A 22,012-nucleotide genomic window follows, 5' to 3' on the forward strand; every position below is an offset into this window, starting at 1 on the left:
CAGCAGCCCCTGCGGCTACGCAAATCATGGGAAGCCTCCAGCCTGACCCACAGACTTGGGACATTCTAGTCTCTACAACCACATCAGCTATTTCCTTGATATAAATCTCTTTATATATATATATTTATAAGCTTTACTGGTTTTGCTTCTCTAGAGAACCCAGTCTAAGACAGTAATCCATTTCACAGTTGGCTTATTTATATTGCATTTGATGTGCAAAATAAGAAGGTTACCAACATAATTAAAGGCTATTTCTCTTGTGGTTCTATCACCTTCAGAGGGAAGCCTGAAGAAAGTACCTGATTTTTAAAATATATTTTTCATGTTTTGCCCTATTCCGTGGTAACATAGAGGGAGAATTTGGATGATAGATACTCCTTTCAGCAATTGCAAATACTTCCCCAGAGAGCTGTAATGGGAAAAATAATTACGATAGCATCTGGTCCATGAGTCTTGTTAAGGAGTAGAGAATCCCTTTTTAGCAAACTATCCTGGAAACTTCTTAGTGAAGGTTTGACAAACTTTTTTTGTAAGGGCCTTAGGGTAAAGATTTTAGACTCATGATCTATATCATCTTTGTAGGAACTATGTGACCGCCATTTTTGAACAAAAGTAACCATGGACATTAAACAAAGGAAAAACACATAGTAATATTCCAATAAACATTGTAAAAAGAAAAAAAGATGTTAGGCCAGATTTGGCCTGTGAGATGTAGCTTGCCAACCTCAGGATTAGAAAATGAGGACATGTGTTATAAGAAAACTGTGAAACAGAAATATTAGTTAAATTGCTTACATACGTAAGTCAGACCTTTGTGGTGTAATAGGAAAGAGGAGAGGAGGTAGGGGGTGACAGAGGTAGCAATCCAGGCAATAAGGCAAGAGGCTTGGGCTTATGACAAATAGATGGTGGCAGGAATCCTTGCCACCCTGCCACCACATTTTTATCACAAGCCCAGTGATCAAAGTAATTTTCAGACCAGCATTTTCTGTTATCCAATTTTATGCTGTTTGTGCAATTTCAGGGTAAGCACCCCCACCTCCTAAACCTTAAGCAATGTTTGCTTCACAGAAGAGTACCCCGTTTTAAAAAGAAATAGCATATGCTTGTTTAATTAATTATGTTAAGTGTACCAAGGAACAGGAGTTGACTTTCAGGTATGGGTTGTTGTGGATCAAGGAGACAGAAGTAGGATTGCTGATATTCTGAGATCTGTGGATACTGGAACTAAAAGCCAGTGAACTTGAGAAGTTAAGTTTAAAAAATGTGTAGAAATCCTGGAGAGAACAGCAGCATCTTGACCCGAGCTGAGATTTGGTATAAGAGGATCTCACATCTAAATAAGTTTATATCACTAGAACATTGTGACAACTAGGTAATTATTAATTCACTTTATAAAATAGTCATGTACATATTCACTAAGTCTCAAGAAAATATGCATTTTATTCCATTTCTTTGCTGGAATATATTGACTAATTATGCATGGATATCTAAAATCAATGTTTACGAATTTGGGCCATTAAGTGATTGACTCAGAATTTCTTCTTAAAATATTTCTAGGATCCACTAGTAACAATCTGATTTAATAAGTCTGGGTGTGATCCATGGATTGTTGTTTGTAAAATTCTACTCAGAGATTCCTAGTATGCAATCAGTGTGGAAATATAATTGTTAGCTGTCAATGAATCAGTTCCTGATTCATGGCCACCTCACACACAACAAAGACTGTCCACTTCTCCACCATCATTATGATCAGCTGCTGATAGGACCTTTATGATACAGTGTTTTCATTGGTTAATTTTTGGAAGTAGATCTCCAGGCTTTTCCAATGACAAGATTAGGTTAAACATGAAAAGAAAAAAAAAAATTATCTATTGTAAGCAAGAGGAACATTTTTGACATTATACTGGAAGTGTCTTATTCACAGGAAATAGGTGAATCTTTAACCCGGTTTGATTCCAAACAGGAAGTGACCTATATGATGTCAAGGGCTTTTTTAAACATCACTTGTATCACCGTAACATAGAACATTCGTTGGAACAGAGAGAATAAAAATTCCAAATATATTGACCTCTATTAGAAAGACAAAGAACTGCAAGATTAATTAGAAAGTCAAGTTTTAATTAGACATTAATTAATTAATTTGACTGATTAGGAAGTCATAATTTTAGATCATACTGGGAGACTTTTAATATCATTGAATACACAGATTACAGTGGAAGATCATTGGAGTTGATTAACAGCCTAAATGCCACACTTTATTTTTATTGTTGGAGAAATCACTCATGGAAATGTACAACCTGTCAAGCTGATAACTGCAAAGTTTTGTAGAGTACAAATGATCTGTTAAGAGTGAAATCTATATGACCCTGCAGGTGTAGTTTTCTGTGAGTTGAATGGAGATTTTATTTTACTTAAGTCTTTCTCTTAATAAACCTCCACCTTACACCCTTTTTCCTGTAATACTTCCATCAATATTGTTGTTCTCGTTAGGTGCCTTTGAGTCTGTTTTGACTCATAGCGACCCTATGTACAACAGAAAGAACCACTGCCCAATCCTGCACCATCCTCACAATCATTGTTATGCTTGAGTCTGTTGTTGCAGCCACACCGTGTCAATGCATCTCATTAAGGGCCTCCCTCTTTTTCACTGACCATCTACTTTTCCAAGCATGGTGTCCTTCTCCAGGGCCTGGACCTCCTGATAACCTGTACAAAGTATGTGAGATGTAGTCTCACCATCCTTGCTTCCAAGAAGCATTCTGGTTGTACTGCTTCCGAGACAGAATTGTTCATTCTTTTGGCAGTCCATGGTATATTCAATATTCTGTGCCAACACCATAATTCAAAGGCATCAATTCTTCTTCAATCATCATTATTCATTGTCCACTTTCTCATGCATATGAGGCAATTGAAAATACTATGATTTGGGTTAGTCTCACCTTAGTCCTAAAAGTGACATCTCTGCTTTTTAACACTTTAAAGAGGTCTGTGCAGCAGATTTGTCTAATGCAATGTGTCATTTGATTTCTTGACTGCTGCTTCCATGGATGTTGATTGTGGATCCAAGTAAAATGAAATCCTTGACAACTTCAATCTTTTCTCCATTTATCATCCTTATTGCCACGTCATTAATCCATTCAACAGGTATTTTTTCAAAGCATAATATGTTTGAAATCAGTCTTTTTCACTGGAATGTTCCAGGAACCAAAAACAAAGTCCCCAATTTCTCAGAGCTTAAAACTTAGAAGGTACACTTGGCAATAAGCTTATTCAAATACTTATATAACATGCCAGATATTAAAAAGCCTTATGGAGAAAAATGTAACATGATCATGAGATAGAACGTGATGGAGCATAAAGATGTTATTTTGCTTGGGGAAAGAATGGAGTGGGCTGAGATGTTCTCCAGAATGAGGTGCTAGTTGAGCACAGATTAAACAGGAGTGAGGGTTGGTTGCCTATGATATGTCTAGGCAGGTGGAACAGCATGTTCACAGGTGCTGGAGCGGAGATGTGCTTCGAGGCCAAGAGGCTAAATATCTCTGTACATAACTGATACCCAGTGCCGTCAGTGAATGGATAAATGAATGATAGGCGAGGACACATTTAACATTTATTATAGGGTAGAAGACACTGCAAAATCATAAAATGCATCAGCAAGGGTCCCCGAGTATAAAGCTTATACAGAGTCTGTTAGAACAAACACATTAGTCCCTGGGGGGCACAAAACAGTTAAGAGTTCAGCTCCTAACCAAAAGTTTGGTGAGTTCAATCCAAACAGAGTTGTCTCTAGAGAAAGGCTAGTGATCTTAAAATTCATAGCCATTGAAAACCCTATGGAGCACAATTGTATTCTGAGACAGATGTGATCACTATGACATTGGAAAATAAATATTTAAAGAAGATCTATTTTGTAAACTTAAGAAAAGTAAATGGAAATTCAGAAGAAATGAAAGGGAACTAGTATTAGTAATTAATGGAGTATTTATACATGAGTTTGAGTTTATACATGGTAAGGACAATGGATACAAAAATAAAGGTAAGAATGGAAGACATTATGAAGGAAGAATTGACAGTACACATTAAGTGACTCAACTTTTTGATGAGAAAAGAGAAAATAAATCAAATATGACTTTTAAGACTTTGAGAATGAGTGACTGATGGTACTGTGGAGTTGGGGAAGGTAGAAAAGGAAATTAGAATCACATACAGTAATGTAATGACTTACGTGTAGGTAAAACAATGGATTCAAACTTAGCTGCAACTATGAGGATGGCACAGGGCCTGGTAGCGTGTCTTTATTTTGTACATGGGGTCACTATGAGTTGCAGCCATCTCAATGGCACCTAGCAACAACAACAAATTTTGAGGATATGTCTTGCCCATGGACATATTCATTATATCATGATGCAATTATAACTTGAATTGGCAGGACTACAAAATTGTTAAGAAGTGTTATGGATCGAACTGTGACTCCCAAAAATATGTGTTGGAATCCGAATCCCTATTCCTGTGGATGTAATCCTATATGGGAGTAGAATTTTTCTTTTTTATGTTAATAGACCACATCAGTGTAGGGTGTGTCTCAAACGTAATCACTTTGGAGATATAAAAACAGCAGATTAGGCACAGCAGTAAGCAAGCTTCGACGGTGAATGATAGATGCCACATGGAGATCTCCAAGAAATGCCAAGAGGAATGCTGGAGAAGTTGACACAAGAGTTTTCACCTAGAGCAGACAAAGACACCCTTCCCCTAAAGTTAGTGCCTTGAATTGCACTTCCAGGCTCCTAAACTGTGAGAAATAGATTTTTATTTGTTAATGCCATCCACTCAAGGTATTTTTGTTACAGTACCACTAAGACGGGAAGTCACATGTTTGAGTCTGTTAGCTGATGTAATGGAAGTAGCAAAAGGTTCCAGAGGAAAAGTGTCTGAATTGAGAATGTCAGAAGGCAAAGGATGGTATTTGGGGGGAAATTTCACCTCTCAGAAGTGGTGATTGAAAATAATAAATATTAGTTTTATATATTAGGTAATTCGAAATATTTAGATATTAGTTTTAAGTGTGTACACATATATATACCTGTGTGACATTCTCTAGAGCTGTTCTTTTGTAAATAAACTTATTTTAATTGATCATCATGCCATTATGATGGACTCTTAAGTTTCTAAATAAAATATTTACAGTTGGAAAATTTTCTTGTGCATTATTTCTTAAAATATATTTGTTTCTTACACTCATATTTAAATAAACTTATTTAACATGGAAACCCTGGTTGCATAGTGGTTAAGACCTACAGCTGCTAACCAAAAGGTCAGCAGTTTGAATCCACCAGGCACTCCTTGGAAACCCTATGGGGCAGTCTACTCTGTCCTTTAGGGCTGCTATGAGTGAGAATGGACTCAGCGGCAATGGGTTTGTTTTTTTTTTCTTTTTATACACAAAGCAGTTTGCTACAAAGTTAGTAATAAAAAGATAACCATTACAGAGTTATACTTTAGAGCTTACTATCTAATTAATAGTGATGGCAATAATATTTGCAAGCATAAAATAATTAACATTAGGATGCCTACTATGTGTCAGGCATTACCCAAGGCAAGTTACCTCTGTTAAATCTTTTAAGTACACAACGCTCTATTAAATGGGCACCATTATGTTTTTAAGGAACAATGGCACAGAGGTTAAGTGTTTGGCTGTTAAACAAAAGGTAGGCAGTTCAAATTTACTAGCTGCTCCTTGGAAACCCTATGGGGCAGTTCTACTCTGTCCTATAGGGTTGCTATGAGTTGGAATCCACTCAATGGCAACAGGTTAACAGGTTATTATTTTTAAAAGCTTCCAGATGAGAAAACAGAGGTGTGCAGAAGGTTTGCAACTTGGTCAAAGTCACACAGCTAGTAACTGGCAGAGCCAGGAGCACAGAATTTTCTAAATGTTAATTTTTCTGAACTTTTACATATAGAAAGATGGTGGGGGCCATGCATATTCAATACTACATTATTGTTCCTTGCCAAAAATATATTTTATTTGAGGAGGCAGCCTGATAAAACAGGTTTTTGGAAATATTGATCTTTGAATGGATTTTAAGAGAGTGTAGAGGTGGTGAAACCTGGCTTTCAAGTTGTTGAAGTCATTCAAGGGCAAAGTAATGAACTCCTGGATAAAATAAATTTTATCTGTTTGATTGTTAGAAGCCAATTTCTCTTGATTTTAACATAATTTTATCCGGTGGCCCTCAAAAGGAGTTATTTTACCATAATTGCTGAAATCATTAAATCACAAACTTATATGTAGCTTGTATCAGTAAAGCACACATAATAAACAATCAAAACAATTTGCCATAATCAACAATAAATTCTCACCTCATTCCCAAAGAGTTTACTGCAGGCCCTCAAAATGTCTACTCAGATTCCTATCTATAACTTATCTAAACCACATTATTTTCTTTTCGGGCTCCTTAAGATTATTGAAAAGTCTAGTTAGTGTACACAAATAAAGCCATATTTCTGCACCATGTACTTTATCTAAAGGAAAGAAACTATTAAATTAATGATCAGTATTAATCCTCTTTCAAAAGTATATCCTTAATATCACACAACAAAATCTTAATTGGGAGTTCTTTTGTAAAAACAGGAAACTGGACTTTTGTAATTCAACTCCTGATAGTATTAATGAAACAGACATGAAATGACATCTCTTAGGAATCTAGAAAATATACAGCTGATATTGGGAAGTGTCTTTCTGAATTAGAAATGCTATGACAATCTTGGTACTTGTAGAATAATAAATATAATTGGCATAACTGCAACCCTAAGTATCCTTATTTTTCTTTAATTGAAAAGTCCCTTTTATAGTACATCTATGTGCCTTTTATAGTACATCTATGTGAATAAAAAAGAGAAATTGGATTCACTACTTAAGCTTCTCTTAATGACCTAAAATAAATGTCCTTTTTTTTGTAACTGTGGGGGAATATGGAGTCTATATATGAAGCTTACCTAATCTACAAGGCTGATTTAAATACTGCTTTATGTTCATGTGGGACCCTGGTAGTGCAGTGGTTAAGCATTTGGTTGCTGAGTTTTTTATTTTTATTATGTTTGTATACCTTATATTTCCACTATACTCTCAGCTATGCAAATCCTCTTCATATTCAGTTTTTAAACTTCTTTGTGGAGTGTTGTCTTCTTGCATATGAAGAATAAAATTTAATTTGTTTTTATACTCCATTATGTTAGATCATTGACTATCTGTTGCCCCCTGTGTCTTAAGAAACTGGCTGAATTTTCCTTGGTCTCTAGTGTTTCTTCAAAGATTTCATTTTTGTTGCCTTATTAATTACTCCCAGATATTCAGATTGAGTGGTTGTCATCAGACAGTGTTAAGGAGGAGTGCATCATTCACCTGCTCTTCTGTTCGAGGTTTAGCTCATCATATACTCAGGTGTATAGTAGTTCAAAGGCAGGTTGAGTTATGCAACCAGGACCGTTCCCGTTACTTGCCTGGCTTCCATTTACTGCAGGTATGTGGGTCTGAGAATAGTACCTAAAATACATGTCTTTCTGACGTGTCCAACATTCATTAACACAAGAGGAATTGCACTTTTCAGGGTGGATTTCTAGAAACACTCTTCTTCATTCTCTGCTTCTGCGTATAGAGCTTTATTTTATGGTCACCATGTTTCCAAAGATGCAGCGTGAACTTGCCAATAATTTGTAACTGTGGCAGGCAGAGTAATGGCACCCAAAAATGTCCATATTCTAATTGATCAAATCTGTGAGTATGTTACCTTACATAGCATAGTGGACTTTGCAGGTGCCACTGATGTGATGGAGATGGTGATGTTATCCTGGCTTATTCCCATTGTCCCAAACTAAATATATAAATCCTTAAAAATGGAGAAGTTTTCCTGCATAGTTCACAGAGATGTCGCGTAATAAGAACTTGACATCCCTAGCTTTGAACATGGAGGGTGGGACTCATGAGGTAAGGGATATAGTGACCTCCAGAAGCTTATTAAGACCTCAGCTGCCAGCCAGCAAAGAAGTGAGAATCCTTAGCTAGACTAACAAAGAAAAAAAAAAAGAGAAGACTCAAATTACCAAAATTAGGAATAAATTAGTGAGAATGTCTATTGATTTCACAGGGAAAAATTATTATAAGGGAATAATACTGACAATTGTATTTCAACAAATTAAAAAAATTATTAAGTTAAAAACAAAACTTCCTATGAGGGCAAAAATTAATGGAAGTGCACCAAGAAATATCAGAAAATATGAATAGAACTCTAAAAAGTAAGGATATTGAGTATGTACAACAGAAAGAAACCCTGCCCATTCCTACACCATCCTCACGATCATTGTTACTCTTGAGCCCATTGTTGCAGCAACTGTGTCAACCCATCTCATTGAGGTTCTTCCTCTTTTTTGCTCACCATCTACTTTGCCAACCATGGCCTCCTTCTCAAGGGACTGGTCCCTCCTGACAACATGTCCAAAGTAGTGAGATGAAGTATTACTACCCACGCTTCTAAGAAGTATTCTGGCTGTACTTCTTCCAAGACAGATTTGCTCATTCTTCTGGCAGCCCATGATGTATTCATTATTCATCATCAACACCATAATTCAAAGGCATCAATTCTTCTTTAGTCTTCTTTATTCAATGTCCTGCTTTTGCATGCATATAAGGCAATTGAAAATACCATGAATTGGTTCAGGCGTATCTTAGTTCAGATGTAGTAGATTTGATCCCTGTGCATTCCATCTGGCCAGGTCCACTTTTATAGTCACCATTTTTATTATTGAAAAAAAAGTATTTGCAATGAAGAAGTTGTTGGTCTTGCAAAATTCACATTATGCCATCTCCAGCATATTTTCTATCACCAAGGCTATATTTTCCAACTAGTGATCCTTCTTTATGTTTTCAGCTTTTGCATTCCAATGACCAGTAATTACCAATGCATCATGATTATATGTTTGATCTATTTCAGAATGTAAAAGTTGGTAAAAATATTTAATTTCTTCATCTTTGGCCTTACTGGTTGGTGTGTAAATTTGGTTAACAGCCATATTAACTAGTCTTCCTTGTAGGCCTATGAATATTATCCTACGACTGACAGCATTGTATTTCATTGTAGATCTTGAAATCTTCTTTTTGATAATGAACGTGACACCATTCTTCTTCAGTTTGTCGTTCCTGGCATAGAAAACCATACGATTGCCTGATTCACATTGTCCAATACCAGTCCAGTTCAGCTCACTAATGCCTAGGATATCTATCTCTGTGTGTTCCATTTCGTTTTTGATGATTTCCAATTTTCCTTATTTAATACATTGTATATTCCACTTTATGATTATTAACAGATATTTGCAGTTGTTTTTTCTACTTTTCAGTCATGCTACATCAGCAAATGAAGTTATTGAAAGGTCTACTCCACCCACATCATTAAGGTAGACTCTACTTTGAGGAGGCAGCTCTTCCCTGGTAATATTTTGAGTGCCTTCCATCCTGAGGGGCTCATCTTCCTACACTAATATCAGACAACGCTCTGCTGCTATTCATAAGGTTTTCACTGGCTAATTTTTTCAGAAGTCAACGATCAGGTCCTTCGTCCTAGTCTGTCTTAGTCTAGAAGCTCTCTTGAAACTTGTCCATCATGAGTGATCCTGGTGGTATTTGGAAATATTGATGGCATAGATTCCAGCATCACAGCAACACACAAGCCTATACAGTAGGGTGCACAGACATATGTAATTAGTTAAGATAATATGAGGTCATTAGGGTGGGCCTATATGGGAAATCAGTTAATGTGACTATTAGTCAAATTTACACACCAACCACTAATGCTAAAAATGAAGAAATTGAAGTTTTTTACCAACTTCTGCAGTCTAAAATTGATCAAATAAGCAATCAATATACATTGATAATTACAGGTGATTGGAATGGAAAAACTGGAAACAAAGAAGGACTGGTAGTTGTAAAATATGTCCTTGAGTATAGAAACAAAGTCGAAGATAGCATGATGAAATTTTGCAAGATCAATGATTTATTTAATGGAAACAAATTTTTCCAACATAAACAGATATTATATATTTGAACCTCACCAGATGGAAAATACAAGAATCAAATCAACTACATCTGTTGAAAAAGATGATGGAGAATCTCAATATCCGTAAGAACAAGGCCAGGGGCCAACTGTGGAACAGATTATCAATTGCTCATATGCAGGTCAAATTGAAGCTGAATAATGTTAAAACAAGTCTACGAGAGACAAAATATGACCTTGAGTATACCTCACCTGAATTTAGAGACCATCTCAAGAATAGATTTGACTCATTGAACACTAATGACCAAAGACCAGACAAGTTGTGGGATGACATCAAAGATATCTTACACAAAGAATGCAAAAGGTCATTAAAAAGAGAGGAAAGAAGAAAGGACCAAAATGAACATCATGAGAGACTGTGAAGCTTGCTCTTGAACATACAGTAGCTAAAGCTAATGGAAAAAGTGATGATGTAAGAGTGTTAAACAGAAGATTTCAAAGAGTGACTCAAGAAGACATAGTGAAATAGTAATGAAATGTGCAAAGACCTGGATTTAGAAAACCCAAAGGGAAGAGCACTCTTGGTATTTCTCAAGCTGAAAAAACTGGAGAAAAATTCAAGCCTGGAATTGCAATTTTAAAAGATTCTATGGGCAAAATATTGAATGATGCAAGAAGCATCAAAAGAAGATGGAAGGAATACACAGAGTTACTCTACCAAAGGAAAATTGGTCGATACTTAATAATTTCGGGAGGGAGCATATGATCAAGAACCAATGGTATTGCAGGAAGAAGTCTAGGCTTTAGTGAAGGCGTTGGTGAAAAACAAGGTCCCACGAGTTGACAAAATACCAAATAAGATGTTTCAACAAATGGATGCAGTACTGGAAGTGCTCACTCGTCTATTACAAGAAATTTGGAAGACAGCTACTTTGCAAATGATTGGAAGAGATCCATATTTGTACCCATTCGAAAGAAATGTGATCCAAACAAATGTGAATATCATCAAACAATATTGTTAATATCAGACACAAGTAAAATTTTGCTGAGGATAATTCAAATTAGTTGCAGAAGTATATTAACAGGGAACTGCCAGAAATTCAAGCTGGATTCAGAAGAGGATGAGGAACAAGGGATATCTTTGATGATGTCAGCTGAATCTTGGCTAAAAGCAGAGAACACCAGAAATATACTTACCTGTGTTTTATTGACTATGCAAATAGTCAACAGTGTGGATCATAAAAATGTATGAACATTATTGTGACAAACGGGAATTCTAGAACACTTAATCATGCTCATGTGGAACCTGTACACAGACCAAGAGGCAGTCATTCGAAGAGAACATTGGTGTAAAAATTGCATGGCAGTGGCCTCTGATCTCCTTGTCTAACTTCACAATGGGAAAAGAATCAAGATCAATTATATCAAGGCTGATTCCAGTGCGGAGGTCAGACAAACCTCTACCCTCCAACCATTTTACTAATTCTGACATCAATGTCATTCCCACAGCATTCTCTCCTTCTCTGCTGAACTCAATATTTCATTGCAATGACCACAGAAGCTCACATACCATATTCACATTTATGTGGTTTCTTAGAGAAGTAATCAGTTACAATTCAAGTCCATGAACTCTCAGGATACAGTTCTTTGTTAAAGACAGCCTCTTCTCAGCCATGCCTGTAGGCAGGTATCTCTCTGGCCCTTGGCCCCTCAGCCTGTCCTCTGCCCTATTCGGGCAAGTGTTACAAAGCTCTTTTACCTCTGCTGATATGTACCTAGAGGCACCCCACTCTGCCAGTAAGCCTCGACCTGAAGAAGCACAGCTCTAGCTCCGTGGGTCAGCAAACCTAACTCCTCCGTCTGGCTCCAATTACTTCACCAGCAAGCCTTCTGATCAAAGATGCTCAACTTTCTCTATCATCCAGGAAGTATACCCTGCTGTTTCTCTGCAGCTGCTTCTTGGCAGTCCTCATTGTTACAGCTCTCTTTTTCAGTTCCTAGATTCCAGGAACCTCTCAGTGCAGGAATTCTGGGACCAAAGTACATGCTATACTCCTGGTTCTTCTTTCTAGGTGGTGGTGAGATCTTCTCCTCCTGCCTCTGATGTACCTCATTTTAAGCTTAAAAAAAAAAAAAAAAGCTTAGAAGGATGGAAAAACTCACTAATCCCTTCATTTGGGTTTCATAGATCTTATTTGCATAGTCCCACACAACAAATGTGTGGGAGTCACAAGGACAATGCCTAGAAGGGCCATATTAAGTAATTCATTGCACTGCGAGGTGATATTACATGGTTTAAAAACAGGAAAGTTGTGCTTTGGGGTTGTATCCTTTTACCATACTTGCTCAATCTGTATGCTGAGGAAATAATCTGAGAAGCTGGGCCGTATGAAGATTGGGGCACCGTGATTGGAGGAAGACTCATTAACATCCTGAGATATGCAGTTGATACCACTGCTTACGGAAGTGAAGAGGACTTGAAGCACTTAGTGATGAAGATAAAAGGCTACTAGCTTCAGTATGGACTGCACTTCAACATAAAGAAAACAAAACTCTTTACAAATGGACCAATAAGTCGCATTATGATAAATCTAGAAAACATTGAATTTGTCATGGATTTCATTATACTTGGATCCACAAAGTCCATGGAAACTGCAGTGAAGAAATCAAACAATATGTTGCATCAGGCAAATCTGCTGCAAAAATTGTTGTTGTTAGGTGCTGTAGAGTTGGCTCCGACTCACAGCGACCCTATGCACAACAGAACGAAACACAAATTTACAAATGATATATTTAAAGCCCTGAGAGAAAAAAGGTATCAACCACTAATTCTATGTCTTGAAAATTCTCTTTAAAAAATTAAGGATAAATTATGACATTCTCAGATTAATAAAAACTGAGGGGATTTCTTATAACTAGGCCTGCTCTAAAAAGCCCTTGTGGCACAGTGGTTATGTGCTTGGCTGCTAACTGAAAGGTTGGCGAGTCGAAATCCCCAGCCATGTCGCAAGAGAAAGATGTGGTAGTCTGCTTGCATAAAGATTACAGCAATGGAAACTGGGAAATTTTTAGCCTGTCCTATAGTGTCTCTATGAATCAGAATCGGCTCAGCAGCAATGGGTTTTTGGTTTTAGGCCTGTTCCAGCAGGCATTGGTGCTTCAGTGGTAGAATTCTCACCTTCCATGCAGAAGCCCAAGATTTGTTTCCGGCCCACACAACTCACACACAGCTACCACCTCTCAGTGGAGACTTACATGTTGCCAAGATATTGAACAGGTTTCAGCAGAGCTTCCACACTAAGATGGACTAGGAAGAAACACCTAGTTATCTAGTTCCAAAAGTCAACCTATTAAAATCCTCTGGATCACAGCTGTGTGATCAACAACTGATCCGGGGATGCCATAGGACTGGGCCACATTTTATTTATTCCATTGTGCGTAGGGGTAGCCATGAACTGGGGATTGACCGGACAGCAGCCAACAACACCAAAAATAGGCCAAACGTATAAGAAATGCCATAAACAGGTTGTCAGGTGTAAATAGAATAAAATGAGATGATGGAACTAGGTTTAAATAATAAGGAATAGCAGATATTTTAGAGAGGTGAAATGATTCTCTATGATACTTCAGTACTGTATAAATGTTGCTCTAGTTTTTAAAACACACTGAACTTTATAACTAAAGAGTGTAACTTAATGTATGAATATTTAAAAAAATTACTTAGAAAGTAGAGGAATCACAGAGTGGAATGCTGAATGTGACAAAATAATCCAGTTGTATTACAACTATATGAAACAATCTCACTAAAGGATATGGAGGAAAAAGTTGCTGACCTAAGCAACTTTGGAAATGAGTGGAATATGTTAGACTAAAGCAAAAGGAATAGCACATAAGACTGTACTCTAGTTGATACAGCTGTCTCACGGTGGGGGGCGGGGAGGCACAGGTTAACAACACTGAAACCAGTTTACGTGAAGTATCCTGGAACTGGACAATTCAGTGAATGGATGGCAGATAATGGAAACTAGGTTTCTCTCTATTGGAACAAGGGATTATAAACAGACAAATTGAAAAGGCTAGAATGATCCATGTGGTAAAGGATTAGAGGCATCAGTATAAATTCATATTTAGCTTAATATGGACAGGTATGGAAACATATAGAAACAATTATAGATAAATATATATACACAGAAGATTATATCCACTTATATCCCCTTGCTCTGTCAGCTGAGAAAACTTATAAGCAATTATATCTCAATGGTAGCGAGCACACTTAATTCCCAGATGGTATTTTCTAACATCATTCTCGAAAAAAAAGGAACTGTGATCCTTTGTGAAATAGCTCATTCTAGGCATGAAGCAGGGAATAAACAAGATGAACCTCAAATGTAAGGAAGCACTAACACACACACTCTCTGTATCCCTCTACCTCTCTCTACACGTATGTATATGGTTACTTCCAAGGAATGTAGGAGCCGACCAAATGTGCTTCCAATGGTCAATGCTCAAAACAATTCGAACAAAATGTAAATAAAGGTTTGCTACATCATAACCCAAAGTTGATAGTAAATGTCCATAAGACCATGTTGTTATTAGCTGTCTTCTAGTCAGTTCTGACTCACAGTGACCCTGTGCACAACAGAACGAAACACTGCCCGTTCCTGTGCCATCCTCACAATTGTTGCTATGCTTGAGCCCATTGTTGTAGCCACTGCGTCAATCTATCTCATTGAGGGTCTTTTTCTTTTTCACTGACCCTCTACTTTACCAAGCATGATGCCCTTCTCCAGGGACTGATACCTCCTGATAACATGCCCAAAGCATCCAAGATGTAGTCTCACCATCCTTTCTTCTAAGGACTATTCTGGTTGTACTTCTTCCAAGACAGATTTTTCATTCTTTTGGCAGTTCATGGTATATTCAATATTCTTCGCCAACATCACAATTCAAAGGTGTCAGTTCTTCTTTCGTCTTCCTTAATCATTTTCCAGCTTTCACATGCATTGATGCAAGTGAAAGTGCAATGGCTTGGGTCAGGCGCACCTTAGTCTTCAAGGTGACATCTTTTCTTTACAATACTTTAAAGAGGTCTTTTGAAACAGATTTTCCTACAATGTGGCTTTTGATTTCTTGACTGCTGTTTCCATGGGTGTTAATTGTGGATCCAAGTAAAATGAAATCCTTGACAACCTTAGTCTTTTCTCCCTTTATCATGATGTTACTTATTGGTCCAGTTGTGATGATTTTTGTTTTCTTTATGTTGAGGTGTAATCCATACTGAAGAGTGTGGTCTTTGATTTTCATCAGTAAGTGTTTCAGGTCCTCTTCACTTTCAGCAAGGAAGGTTGTGTCACCTGCATAATGCAAGTTATTAATGAGTCTTCCTCCAATCCTGACCCGTTTTTCTTCATGGAGTCTAGCTTCTCAGATTTATTTTCTCAGCATACAGATTGGATAAGTATGGTGAAAGGATACAACCCTGCCTGACACAATTTCCTGACTTTAAACCATTCCCTCTTTCTGTTTGAACAACTGCCTCTTCATCCATGTACAGATTCTTCATGAGCTCAATTAAGTGTTCTGGAATTCCCATTCTTCACAATGTTATCCATATTTTGTTATGATCCACACAGTTGAATGCCTTAGCATAGTCAATATAACACAAGTAAATATCTTTCTGGTATTCTCTGCTTTCAACCTGGATCCATCTGACATCATCAATGATATCCCTGGTTTCACATCGTATTCTCAATCTGGCTTGAATTTCTGGCAGTTCTCTGTCAATATACTGCTGCAGCTGCTTTTGAATAATCTTCAGCAAAATTTTGTTTGCATGAGGTATTAATGATATTGTTCGATAATTTCCACAATTGGGTGGATTGCTTTTCTTGGGAATAGGCAAAAATATGGATCTCTTCCAGTCGGTTGGCCAGGTAGCTGTCTTCCAAATTCCTAGGCATAGATGAGTGAGTACTACCAGTGCTGCATCCGTTTGTTGAAATATCTCAATTGGTATTCCATCAATTCCTGGAGCCTTGTTTTTCGCCAATGCCTTTAGTGCAGCTTGGACTTCTTCTTTCAGTACCATTGGTTCCAGCTAATATGGTACCTCCTGAAAGGGTTGAATGTTGACAAGTTCTTTTTGGTATAGTTACTCTGTGTATTCCTTCTATCTTCTTTTGATGCTTCCTGAGTCATTTAATATTTTCCCCATAGAATCCTTCACCATTGCAACTCGAGGCTTAAATTTTTTCTTCAGTTCTTTCAGCTTGAGAAATGCAAAGGCTGTTTCACTCTTTTGGTTTTCTATCTCTAGGCCTTTGCACATGTCATGATAATACTTCACTTTGTCTTCTGGAGCGGCCCTTTGAAATCTTCTGTTTGGTTCTTTTACTTCATCCTTTTTCCTTTTGCTTTAGCTACTCGACATTCAAAAGTAAGTTTAATGCTGGCAAGCAGCCATCTAAGATGCATCAATTGGTCTCAAGCCACCCGGATTAGAGGAGAAAGAAGAATACCAAGGACACAAGGTAATTACAAGCCCAAGAGACAGAAAGGGCCACGTGAACCGGAGACTACATCATCCTGAGACCAGAAGAACTAGATGGTGCCCAGCTACAACCTGTGACTGACCTGACAGGGAACACAACAGAGAACCCCTGAGGGAGCAGGAGAGCAGTGGGATATAGATCCCAAATTCTCATAAAAAGACCAGACTTAATGGTCTGAATGAGACTGGAAGGAACCTGGTGGTCACAGCCCCCAGACCTTCTGTTGGCCCAGGACAGGAACCATTCCCAAAGCAGTTCTTCAGACATGGATTGGACTGGACAATGGGTTGGAAAATGATGCTGGTGAGGAGTGAGCTTCTTGGATCAGGTGGACACTTGAGACTGTATTGGAATCTCCTGCCTGGAGGGGAGATGAGAGGGTAGAGGGGGTTAGAAGCTGGCGAAATGGACATGAAAAGAGAGAGTGGAGGGAGAGAGTGGGCTGTCTCATTAGGGAGAGAGTAATTGGGAGCATGTAGGAAGGTGTATATAAGTTTTTATGAGAGACTGACTTGATTTGTAAACTTTCACTTAAAGCACAATAAAAATTATATTTTAAAAAAAAGCAAGTTTAAGAGTCTCTTCTGGCATCCATTTAGGTCTTTTCTTTCTCTTCTATCTTTTTAATGACCTCTTGCTTTTTTCACGTGTGGTGTCTTTGATGTCATTCCACAACTTACCTGGTCTTCAGTCATTTAGTGTTCAACACAACAAGTCTATTCTTGAGATGGTTTCTAAATTCGGGTGGGATAAGCTATATTTACATAATAAATAATTAAATATATAAAAAGAGGTAGAGAACAGAAAAACCTCACACACAGAAAAATTCCAAATGACTCATGTAAATATTCTTCCCTCAAGTTACATTCAGGTTTTATAACTATGATCTATTCCTTAAAAGTGGTCAACATATGGTGACTTCCTTCCAAACAGTAAAGTATTCAAAAAGGGGAAAAGATTGAGTTTACAGCCCAGAAATCTGATAAATGCCACATCAGTTAGTGGATCAAATTAATATCAACAGTGATATGATAGCTTTTATTCTACAACGGCATTTTACTTTTGCCTTTCCTTCCCAAATCCCGTAATACCAATATAATCATGAGAAAAACATCTCACAAATACAAATGGAGCGAAATTCTACAAATTAACTGGCAATTACTCTTCAGAAAGATCAAGGTCATCAAAAAGAAGGAATGTATAAGAAGTTGTCACAGCAAGAAAAGCCTGAGAGGACATGACAACCGAATGTAATGTGGTGTACTGGATGAGATGCTGGAACAGAGAAAAGCCATTAGGGGAAAATTGAGAAAATTTGAATAAAGTATTGGCTTTGAAAATAATGTGTAAATATTTATTTATTTATTGTGACAAATATACTAATATATCATTAATAGGAGAAACTGGGTGTAGGGCATGAGTGAACTCTTAGTAACTTGACAAAGGAGAGAGAGAATCATTACCAGCATCAACAGCCCAAGGCAGGTTGTTAAGAGGCAGAGGTCAGACGTGCCTCCTTTCTCCAAACTTTTTACGAATTCTGACACCAGCCACCCCTTCCGAGACACTCTCTACTTCTCTGCTGGGTTTGATAACTCATTGCAATGACCACATAGAACTTGTACACCATACTCACAGCTATGGGATTTATTAGGGAAGTAACAAGTTACACTTCAGGATCAGGGACAACTCAGGATATGGTTCTTCAGCCAGGACAGCTTTTTCTTAGCCATGCCTGCAGGCAGGCCTCTCCCCCAAGGCCCAGCTTCTGCCCTGCTCAGACAAGTGTTACAAAGCTCTTTAGTTCTGCTAATAAGTGCCCGGGGACATCCGACTCCTCCAGGAAGCCTCCTGCCCAAAGGCACTCAGCTCTCTCATTCCATCGTCAGGCAAGCCTAGCTCTGCTAACAGATACCCAGAGGCACCCCACTCCACCAAAAAGTCTTCTGCCCAAAGGCTTCCAGCTCTCTTGTTTTTTGGGTCAGCACACTCACTGTAACTGCCTTGCTCTGTGGGAAAGGATACCCCCTGTGCTGTCTCCTGCCAGTCTCCTTTCTGCTGCTTCCATTTCTCTGCTTCTGCTTCTCGACATCTCTCTCTCCTAGGACTAGGAAGTTCTCAACACAAGGACCCTGGGTCGAAAGGATGCGCTCCGCTCCTGCCTTTTCTTCTAGGTGGTAGTGAGGTCCCCACTTCCAACTCCAAGATGGCTCATTTGAAGCCTAGCAGGATGGCAAAACTGACCAATCCCCTCAATAGGGTTCCAAGTACCTTAATTACATGGTTACTCCCCCTCAAGGATGCCATGCACCTTATTTGCATTATTGTCAAGCTACCCAATCCTCTCGGTGAACCACAAGCACCACATTAGCATAGCCCCACACAGTCATTTGGTGGAAATTACAAGACCATGGTGAGAAAGTCCATATAAAAGTAATCCATCGCACCACAACTATCTTAATTTTTCTGTAAATATAACATTATTCTTAAAAAAACAGTTCCTTAAAAATAATTATTATTAAATGGGAGAAAATGCAGAACAGAATTTCAATATCTAGATTTTGTGAAGCTTTGGAAGCTGGATAAACCTCTGAAACTCTTTCCCTGAGATATCTTTAAACCTTAAACCTAAAATATCCCCTGAAGTCTTCTTAAAACCTAACAATACCAAAAAACAAAACCTGTTGCTGTTGAGTGGATTCCTAAACAATATTTTAGTTTAATTAGTAAAGAATGTCTGCCTGAGTATTGTATTCTTTTAAGAACCATCTATGTGGGATCAAAGTGACAACAGCAAGCAACTTGAAGAATTAGATAGGAAACTCAGGGGGTAGTGAGTTTATGTTAATGCGGGAGGAACAACTTGGAATATAGGATGAGAATGGTTGCAAACTTTGAAGAATATAATCAGTGTTACTGAATTAAACACGTAGAAATTGTTGAATTGCTGTATGTTTGCTGTGTATATTCTCAACAACAACAACAAATCAAATAAATTATACCAAAAAAATATAAATAGATAAGTCTTTTGTAGGCTGCAATTTTCCCATACCATGAGAAGACACATCTTTCATGTTCTGGCAATATGTTAACTGTCTAAATCAAGTTTTAGGAGATAAGGGAATTTTTCCTCCTTTGTTAATTATCCATAAACATATTGGTAGAGTATTGAGATAAGATTGCTGTTAGTCGACCTATTTAAATAAGTAGCCCACACCTTTTTAATTTTGTTAGAATTATTATGCAATCTCATGATTATTTTGCATTTTTATTGCCCTCATTTTAAATAGCTAAATATCCCTAGTATTACTGATATTCTAGTTCATGCTGTTATCCTTTTTTTTTAAATTTTAATATGTAATGCAAATTCGAATATAACTATTATTGCCTCTTTTGAAGATTTACTTTAAAACCAAGCATGAATATTTTTATTATTGTTTATAATATATGACAGCCTTCAAAACTATGTAATCATTTCCTGAGGTGGGTATGTCATTATAACCTGAGCTTACTAATGCCAGTAAATTTCCATTAGTCTTTAAACTAACCCAAATCATATTTGGCCTGCCCCGCATGAGCAGAAAGGCCAGTTGTGACTGCTGATTGACCTCAACAGAGGACAGAACAACAGGAGGAACAAATCAGAAAGAAAATTATCACCCGTACCCTGTTTTGAAGTAAGAGGTCCAGCAAGAACCTGTTTCCTGGTCACCTTCTAGAATTTTCCCTCCCCAGAACACCTGCTGGGCCACCATCTTGCTGCCCAAATCACATATAAGCCCTTCTTCCCCATAGCTTGGGGAGTCAAATTTGAGGGAATTCCTCTTGGCTCCTTGCTCTGCACATTGCAATAAAGTTACTTTCTCTTTCTCAAAGACCGGTGTCCAGATGATTGGCAAGTCTGAGCAAAGTCCTTACCCACCTTTCCAGATTAGCTAACATTATCATTAAATATAATATGCAAATCACAAATAAACAGAAAACTAGATAATGAGAATTAATATTTCAGGACATTATCATAATTTTTTGGGTTACAGTGTTCTCAATTAATATCAACTTATTTCTCTCAACCATGGCATGCAAGGACTTTTTAACAACTTAAAATTGTTGAGAATTCTCTATTTTTGGTGAAAGAAGAAAAGTACTCTACTAGGAGGTAGATGCTATTTACCATGGACATTATAGAGTTCAGACTGAACTAAGGTGGATAAATCTAAAGTATGTTTCATTAAAAAAATAGCAGCTTTTCTATAATGTCATTACAAAGACCATCTTCCAGGAATATATTGTATTATCGTCTATGGTCAAATGACAAGCACAGTCTTCAAAACAATCACTAAAGGTATGTGAAAAGAGGAACATGAACGTCAAAAGAAATAACCTACTAATTTGATATTGCTTTTATAAATAGTTTTAGAGTATCTACTTTTACTTAAAATACCAGGCTCCATACAGCTCAGTGCTAATCTCATATGCCTTTTAAAAATGTTAAATAAAGTACAGAATATGCTTATTCCCCAGTGTACCTTTCATGACAAACACATATAATTATGATTTCATGCCAGCAGGGTAAAACAACATTCCATTCCTGTCATCATATAGTGAATTATTTGTATTTTTTCTTCATGCTCGGGGCAAAGGGAAAGAAAGTTTCACACATAAAACCTAATAAAATTTTTGATAAAAAGATACAGCTTGATTTACAAGGTTGGAAAATGTGAGATAAGACAAATTTGTGGTATTTCAGTCTTCCCATTATTTCTTCAGGTAAAGTACAAATAGATAATTTTCAATTCCAAGTCATTTTAGCAAGTTACTGGAAAATGTTTAAACAGTCTAAAAGGTCTATGTGTGAATATCAGGCAATCAGTTTGAAAACATTAATCCAGTTTATGTGTCTCTTAAAATATACATCCCCGAGAAGTTTAGGCAACACTTGTTTGAGGAAGACTGTTCAGCAATATATAACTTTCAAATATCATTACAATAATTAATTCCTGACAATTTTCAGCTACAGAATTCATTATATAATCATTCATTCATTCATTAAATAAACATTTATTAGGTTTCTAACATGTAGCACACAGCGGGTCAGATATTGGGACTACACAGAGAATGCTAATGGTGTATTGGACCAATAAACAACTTTTTTTTTTATGATAAATGGTGAAGAAACTGAAGTTGTCAGAGGATTTCATTTTACTTGGATTAACAATCAACGCCCATGGAAGCAGCAGTCAAGAAATCAAATGATGTACTGCATTGGGTAATTCTGCTGCAAAAGACTCTTTAAAATCTTAAAAAGCAAAAATGCCAATTTGATAACTAAGGTGTACCTGGCCCAAGCCATACTATTTTCAATCACCTCATATAAATGTGAAAACTGAACAATAAGAAAGGAAGACCAAA

This window comes from Elephas maximus, chromosome 2, assembly GCF_024166365.1.
Source record: "Elephas maximus indicus isolate mEleMax1 chromosome 2, mEleMax1 primary haplotype, whole genome shotgun sequence".
NCBI lineage: Eukaryota > Metazoa > Chordata > Mammalia > Proboscidea > Elephantidae > Elephas > Elephas maximus.